This window comes from Globicephala melas, chromosome 12 (genome assembly GCF_963455315.2).
Source record: "Globicephala melas chromosome 12, mGloMel1.2, whole genome shotgun sequence".
NCBI lineage: Eukaryota > Metazoa > Chordata > Mammalia > Artiodactyla > Delphinidae > Globicephala > Globicephala melas.
In genome coordinates, this window is record NC_083325.1 from 77425822 (window position 1) to 77434949 (window position 9128).

Sequence of the window (9128 nt, forward strand, 5' to 3'; positions counted from 1 at the left end):
TTTAAAGGAGTTTTGCTGGAAAGGGGAGCAGAGAAATGGGGGTAGTAGCTATAGGGGAAGAGTGAAAAGAGGATTATTTTAAACATGGGAGAAATGATAGTTTCTTTGTATGCTGATGGAGAATAAAGAGCATAAAATTGATGTAGGAGAGAAAGGGAAGAATTGCTAGAAACTTGTCTACGAGTAGGCAAAAAGAGATGGTTATCTAGTGAACTTGTGGGAGATTGGCTTTAGATAGGAGCTTACAAGTTTATTATTTCTGCTAACAGATGAGAAGGCAGGTATGTGTAGATGTGATGGTGAAAGTCTCTGGATGTTCTCTTTTGATTATTTCAAATCCTTCATAATATAGGAAACTGATTATATGCTGAGATTGATGTTTATAAAGGAGGTGTTCGTAGGATTTCCAAAGAGAGAAGAACATCTGAAATAGTTGTCTAGGAGAGTAGGAGAATCAGTAGACCAAGATCTATGGGTTTTTTGTCTGGCAATATTAGGGTCCCATTTGAGGTTCATGGTTGAATTTTAAAGTAAGAGCAGTCATGTGTGGAATTGCATTTTCCTCCAGTCATGCTCAGCTTCATGTGTTCAGACTTAGAGTTGGTAGAGGATTGGATATAACCAGTGGCATAAATTTCACCAAGCAAATTCCCATCAGTGAGAGAAGGGCAAGGAATATAACAAGAATTAATTATCAGGGTTAACTATGTAATCTAAACCGGGTGAGGAGAAGAGTAAGGACATCAAAAGGAATGAGGGACCGTGAAAGAGTGGTAGGATTAATGACTTGGAAGTCCCAGTGGAATCAAAGGATTATTGGGTTTGGAAGACTATAGGAAATGAGCTTGCAAGATAGGAGATTGTGGCAGAGAATAAGATGTATGAAACTGAGATTGTGGAGAGATTGCTGTGTCTAGGATCTGGCAATGGGAACAAGTGACTGAGGTAGTACGAGAAGATTATTATTATAGGAAAAAAATCAAGTAACTAACAGGTTGGAGTGCCAGGAGAATTTATTTAAATGTACACTGAAATTACCACAAATGTGAAAGGAGTAGTATTAGAGAGTGATGGTGAGCCAGGCTAAAATTGTTCAGAAGTGAGGGGTATGACCTAGGGACTTCAGATGACAGCAATAATGTTGGTTTAGAGGGTGAATTTGATAACCTGGTTTCAAAGCTATGGATTTTCAGGAAGGAGGTAGGGCAAATTCTTGAAAGCTGCAATGAAAACATGAAGGACATTTACCCTACTTCAGAATCAGTGGTAGAAGTGCCATGGGAGAAACACCAGCCTCCTTTTGAGAAGGCTGCAGGGGAAGCAACGTTTTTAGGGGAGAGCCAAGTTTCCCTCAGTCCAGTAAGGTAGAGAAGGTTCAGCAAGAGGCTGACACGTTTGAGAAGAGATTCATGGAGCAGAAATAAAAAGACTGATGCTGGCTGGAAATTGATTGGAGTTATTGGAGACTGTGAGATAACTGAGCATGCAGAGGAGGAAGAGTGGATGGGGGAGAAACTGAGGCCAGTTTACCTGTGCTTAGCACTCTCAACAGCTTCATGGAATGTATCCCAGACTGTGCCTTCCACCTCATGTCTGCTCCTATTCTGTCTTGTATTTTAAGCCACACAGTGAATTTATAAATAAATTAACTATCACTTTCTCACTAAAAATGACACGCTTAGAATAATGGGCATTCTCAGAAAGACCTGCAATCCTTCCCAGTTTTCCTTGAGTGAAATTTGTGTCAGTACCCTACCTATTCTTTCCGTTAGCTTTAGGTGAAGAGCATCCATACCTTCCCCTTCCCCAGCAGGAGAGAGACCCTCCATGCTCAAGAGTTTCTTGTTCTGTCTAATATTTATCCCATATTCACATCCCCTTCTTTCAGATCACCCCATTATGATCAAGAATAAGGGGTCAGGGCCCTGGACTCCTTATGAAAGGCTAGAAGGGAGAATCCCCACAGCAGTGTTGCAGGTTGTTACTGAGTCTCCAAGCTTGGCAAGAGGTTAATGACATTCCTGTTTTGTTGCTTTCTATATTTATTGCTTTATGGGTAGACCATGTGGCCTATACTATTTCTACATTTTGTAGTGTATTGAGATTTTCTTCGTGGCCTAGTACATGATTAATTTTTATAAATATGCCATAGACATTTAAAAATAATGTATATATTTTAGATGTTAGGAACACAGTTCAATGTCGAAAAAGTCTAGCCTTGTCATTATAGAATTACAATTCTTTTTTTGTGTGTGTACTTCTTTCAGCTTCTGAGAGGTGTATGTTAAAAGTTTTCATGTTTTAATTTTTGTTGAATCTCCTTGGATCTAACTTTTTTCCATTATATAATTTGTTATTGTGTTGTTTGGTGAATAAAATTTAAATTCTTTTGAGGTATTTTATATTTTCTCAATATAAAATTTCCCTTTTTGTCACATTGATTTTTGCCCTACCTCTGCTTAGATATTAACAATGCCATTCTTGATTTAAATTTGGTATCATTTGACAGGAATATCTTGATATTTCCATTCTTTTCAATCTCTTTGTGTCATTCCTTTAAAATATTTAAAAATATTTTAAATATTAAAAATAATATATTTTTTGATTAAAAATAAAATAAAACTGAATTTTCCATTTTGCTTTTTTTTAAAACCTCATGTGACAGTCTTCTTAGAATGTGGGAGTGTGATGAATTTCTACTTACTGTAATTACTTATATGTTTTCTCTTTCCTGCCATCTTCTTTTGTCTCTTCCTTTTATTATGCTTTCTTATTTGCCCATATTTAACTCACTTTGTGGCTTGTCCTGGTTTGATAATTTTTCCCATGTTTTTCTCCTTCTAGTGCTTTAAAAATTTGAGAGCCACTATTTTCGTGCTACTTTTAAAATTTCAACATATATGTATTTAAACATATGTTTTCCTATTAACATAGATAACTGAACAATACATATAAAACTTTCTCCCTTTTATCCATTTAAATAAGATGAGATTTTTAGGATACCTTTTCTTTGCTCTTGAGCACTTCCTTCCCCCTACACAATGATCTTGAATCATCTGCAGTTTTTCAGTTTTTTAAATGCCTATTATGTTTTTATAACTCCTTTCTTAACAATTATATATGTAATATATATAAAATACATGATTACATAATAATATACATGTATATCTTAACTGTATTTTACTTCATAAGCATATTATCAACAATTATTTGGATAGAAATATACATTTTGCTTGTTTCTCTGCTTGCTCATGCATTTTTCTTTCTGTGAATTTTTATTCTTCTTTTCCTTTTGTTTGTTTGTTTTGCAGAATTATGATTTCCAGAATTTTTTTTCAGAAAGGATAATAGGTGGCATAGTGCATTACTGCTGTTTTAGCTGCCTACTATGTCTCCTACCTTCTTATGGCAATAACATGCTTTTCTTTAGAAATTTGCTTCTCTAGCAGTAGCCATTTGATGTGACCCTTGTGGCGCTGTAAGTCACTATACTCTATGTCTGTGACCACAGACATGGGTATCTGATCGATGTGTAGCCCATCATAGTACAAGATCACCTGGAGCACAGGGAGTTTTTAAAAGCGGTGGCTCAAGTCTGATCAGTCTTTCCAGGGGATTTATATATACTGATGCAGTTTTGATTTGTTTTTACTAGTGGGATGATATAAAATCAGACTAGTTCCAACCATGTTTTCTTCTTTTCCCACAATTTGGAGGAGGAATATATTCAGTAGGAGAGAGAATGATGCCACAGACTGAAAAACAAACAAACAGATCGAGGAGAAAAAGAGAGAGAGAGGAAGAGTTGATGATAATAGTTGAGACTCTGGGCACAGTCAGACCTGCATGACCCCCTTTCTTCCCAGTTGTTTGAGCCAATAGAGTCCCTCTTCTTTTTTTAAGACTTATTTATTATTTATTTTTGGCTGCATTGGGTCTTAGTTGTGGCATGCGAGATCATTCGTTGCGGCACGTGGGTTTTCTCTTCAGTTGTGGTGCGCAGGCTCCAGGATGCATGGGCTCTGTAGTTTGTGGTACTCAGGCTCTCTAGCTGAGGTGCCTGAGCTCAGTAGTTGTGGCGTGCAGGCTTAGTTGGCCCCCGGCATGTGGGATCTTAGTTCCCTGACCAGGGATCGAACCCGCGTCCCCTGCATTGTAAGGCTGATTCTTTACCACTGGACTACCAGGGAAGTCCCTTTAAAAAAAAATATATATATATATATATATATATATATATTTATTTATTTATTTATTTATTTACACTGCAGTGGGTCTTAGTTGCAAATAGAGTCCCTCTTCTGTTTAAACTTATTTGAATTAGATTTATTTCATTTACACCTGAAATAATCTTAACCAATGCAGGTAGAAAACTTTCTGAGTTCTTGCATGTTGAAAAGCGTCTTTATTTTGTCCTCATACTTGAATGATAGTTCATCTGGGCAAAGAATTTTACCCCCTGTAGACATTTCTCCATTCCTCTCCAGTTTTATTCTTGTCCAAAGACTTATTGCTATCTTAAAGATTATTGTGTTTAGTTACTTATTATGTTTGTTGTTTCTAATGTTTAGAGAGGACAAACAAAATAAACATCACCCTTTACAGATTTTTGCTTTAACAAAACATTTCTACCTGGCTATACATGACATAGGTTCACTTATTTATTTTTCACCAGCTAAGGTGATTTAAAGTAAATATTTTCAAGCCTATATTCAGGTTTTAGTTCTGAATGCTTTATAAATATGTCACATATTTCTTGGATTTGGGGACTTCAGAATTAGATCCAGTGTTTGGGAATCTGACTGATCCTGAATATCATGGGAAGATTATTTTATAATTCTTAAATCCTATACTTAACTTATGAATATCAGTTGTGCTTGCTTTAAGAAACAATTGATATTTTGTTGATTCAGCTTTTATTATTATTCAATAAAAGCTTATTCAGCTTTTTATCTTCTGTGATTTCTTGGTCTTGTTCTATTATTCTCACACAGAGTCTGTCCTCTTCTATGTGTTTATCCACAACAAAAAGTGACACTTGATGGTTTCTGCTCTTCCAATATCAGCTAAGCACTTTATAAGCCTGAGAAGCTGTAAAACACTGATATAGAAAGTTTTGATCTACCTCCTAATACTTTGGTGAAAATTTAAGAAAAGAAAGTAAAGTGAGTCTTCTTTTGGTTTTATGTTGGTTTAGGGAATATTATAATGTAATAAGGAAAAATGATATTTTAAATGAAGCTAGGTCTTATTCCATTCAGCCTTTGGTAGCTTATAATTGAATTCATTTGTAAAAGATTACTGATCCAAAATATTTCATGCAATTGATGAACTACACTATTAGACTTTGGGCTTTGGGAAGGCTATAGTGAAGGCATGGACCAGGGCTTCTGGACCTTAACTGCTTTTTTCTAATTACTGAGAAAAAGAACTTCTTTTACTAGTCAGAGTAGGTCAATGTTACTCGAATAGTCCCTAGCTCTTAATAGTCATGGGCTTTCTTTTAGCAGCAGGCTTCATGGTAGTCATAGCCTAGACCCCTGATATTGGCACTTGAGTGCACAAAAGAATTATCTAAACTTGTTGAAAATGTATAATTCTGAATCTTAACTTCAGAGATACTTACTCATTAGGTTTGGAGAAGATACCAGGAATTTGTGTGTGTGTGTTTGTATTTATGTGTGTTTTTGACAAATATCTTTTTTTTCTTTTTCTTAAATTGAAGTATAGTTGATTTACAATGTTGTGCCCATCTCTGCTGTGCAGCACAGTGACTCAGTTATACACATAGAGACATTCTTTTTTAATATTTTTTTCCATTATGGTTTAACACAGGATATTGAATATATAGTTCCCAGTGCTATACATTAGGACCTTGTTGTTTATTCATTCTATATGTAACAGTTTACATCTGCCAACTCCAAACTCCCAGTCCATCCCTCTCCCTCTCCCCCTCCCCCTGGCAACCACAAGTCTGTTCTCTATGTCTATGAGTCAGTTTATGCTTTGTAGATAGGTTAATTTGTGCCATATTTTAGATTCCACATATAAATGATATCATATGGTATTTGTCTTTCTGACTTACTTCACTTAGTATGATAATCTCTAGTTGCATCCATGTTGCTGCAAATGGTGTTATTTAGTTCTTTTTTATGCGACCTTTTTTATGCTTGTTATGATTAGATAGACTGTACAGACCACTAGACCAGGTATTTAACTATAACTAAAGAAGCTTTTAAACTCAGACCTTATAAAGGTGACCAGTTGATTAGTTTAGAATGTCAACCTGGAATTAACACTATTTACAGTTTACATGTATATAGTTAAGTATGAATATTTGTCCACCAATTCTAGAATATGAAAATTATCACATTAATTAGTTTTTTTTGAATCAGACTAAACCGTCCTCACTGCTGCCCACTTTGGCTGGCAGGAAGTCTGATTTCAGTCAAGCTTAGACTGCTAACTCTTCCAGAGACCCACGCCCTTGTTCTCAAGGCTGCCGTGTGTCTTGTTGCGATCTCCGCATTCCTAGTGTCTCTTCTAAGCAGGCAAGGCTGTCTTGCATTTGGGAAAATCAGATATTCCCATTTTTCTCCTTGGTCTGGCTTCCTCTTTTCAGTGCCACCTCTCCCTTTACTCTAGACCTCTCTCTAGACCTCTCTCCCTTTACTCTAGCCTCTCTCTCCCTTTACTCTAGACCCACTTAACACACTCCCTAAAAGGGACTATTGAAACACAAAACTGTTTGCTTTCTGCTGGAAGTGAGGAGGTAAGGATCCCTTAGGATCTTAGAAACATAGTATCGACTTCTCTTTCCTTGCCTAGGAAGGAGAAAGAAGATATTAGTACCACTTACTTACTTTAGTAATAACTCATTTTGTACATATGTGCATATATAAAGACTAATAAAGGTTCTGATATCAACTCCTTTTTTTTTGATTACCAAGGTGATAAGAACCAATTACTATGGGTTCCTAGGAAGTAATTCTTGTCTAGTCTGAACACCCCACTCATTTCCTGTATTGTCAGGAGTGTGCTGGGATGTCTGTGTCTTACATCAGTATTCTTACTACTAACTCTGTGTCCCTACCATTGCATTTACTCAAACATAATCTTAAGAACAGATTTGTTTTTAACCATCTGATTTCTATAATGCTTTGATTCCCTTAAAACAGATGGCTGGGTTAATCTGTGACAGTTAAAGGGACACTTCTGTGCTTCAAATGAAGTGTGGAGTCAGTCCTTTCTTCATTCAAATTGCAATTATGTTGCTCATTGCAATTTTGACTTTCTGCTAGTGGTTCTTAAATGGGGGTGATTTTTGCCTGTCAGGGGACATCCAGCAGAGGGTTTGATTCTTATGACCCTAGGGGTGCTACTGGCATCTAGTGGGTGAAACATCCTACAGTGCTCAGGACAGCCTCCCCGCATTCCCATTAAAAAAAATCTGACCCAGTAGGTCTGTGTCTTTATTCCCGCCTTGCCCCTAGGTTCTTCATGACAGTTTTTTAATTTTATTTTTTTATTATTTTTTAGATTCCATATACATGTGTTAGCATACAGTATTTGTTTTTTTCTTTCTGACTTACTTCACTCTGTATGACGAGAATAAAGACACAGACCTACTAGAGAATGGACTTGAGGATACGGGGAGGGGGAAGGGTAAGCTGTGACAAAGCGAGAGAGTGGCATGGCTATATATACACTACCAAACGTAAGGTAGATAGCTAGTGGGAAGCAGCCGCACAGCGCAAGGAGATCAGCTCTGTGCTTTGTGACCACCTAGAGGGGTGGGATAGGGAGGGTGGGAGGGAGGGAGACGCAAGAGGAAAGAGATATGGGGACATATGTATATGTATAACTGATTCGCTCTGTTATGAAGCAGAAACTAACACACCATTGTAAAGCAATTATACTCCAGTAAAGATGTTTACAAAAAAAAAAAAAGAAAATCTGACCCAGAGTGTCAAAAGTATTGAATGTTGAGGAAACTTGTCTTATGAAAATTACTTAATCTTTCTAGACTTAGTTTCCTCATCTATGAAATAGAGATAACAATATCTACTTACAGGTCTGTTGTGCAGCAAAAATTAGATAATACTGTAAACAGTGAAACTACACAGATGGTAGTTATTAATATTAAATAATATAAGAGCTGAAGGTTTCTGGGAGCACGCTGACCACTGTTTCAAATGCACTTGGCTTTCCTTACGCTGGTTACTGCTCAGGTGACCACTTCTGTGCAGGATTTGAGCTGCTACCCTTCAGTGTAACCTGAGAGCACTTTGTTTCAGGCTTCTCTTCATACCTCTCACTTCCTGAGCAGGGCTTCTTTGACAGCTCTGAGTGGACAGGTGGGACCCTGTTCTACACTCATGCAAGTGCAAACCTGAAATTGTGGGGCCTTTAGCACCCTTAGGGCCACCCTTGACTGATGAGGTACTGAGTTGATGAATAAATGCTTCCTTCCCCTTTTTGTCCCCTTGGTGGACTGCTCTGAGACTGCTCATTTCATGAAGCTCCCAGATGGTTCTGAGCACCGGTCACCCAAGACAGTGGCCAACTTGACACCATACAGATCCTTCTATTGGCTTTTCCTCCTTCTCTGTTTCACTCCTCTTGCGCTCTGAGATCTCAGGAAACCCTATTGGTGACACTGCTCATCCAAGAGATAGGGAAATGGAGGCCCAGAAGGGTGAGGTAACTTGTCAAAGGTCGTACAGTTAGTGCTAAAGTCAACATTAGAAACAATACCCCCTTATACTTTTATAGCGTTCTTGCCACCGCACCATAATTTCTCTCCACATTATAGCTTGGCTCAGCTTATCAATGCTATTTATGTGCTGACTGTTTTGGTTATTATTAGGGACTGTTAAAATATGACAGAGAGGCATATGCTAATAAAATGAGTGGGTTTCTAGAATGCCAGCAAAAACTGTTTGTGCCATGGTTTAAAAATTATTTAAAGATTTTTAGGTGTTCAACCATCTGGAATGTCTACAAAAATATAAAAATATATCACAAGTTTACATGATACTTAAATATACATATAATTGTACTTCTATAAGGTTTGAATAACAAGAGGTATTGTTAAAAACATTCACCAAATATCTATGTTATTTGATATT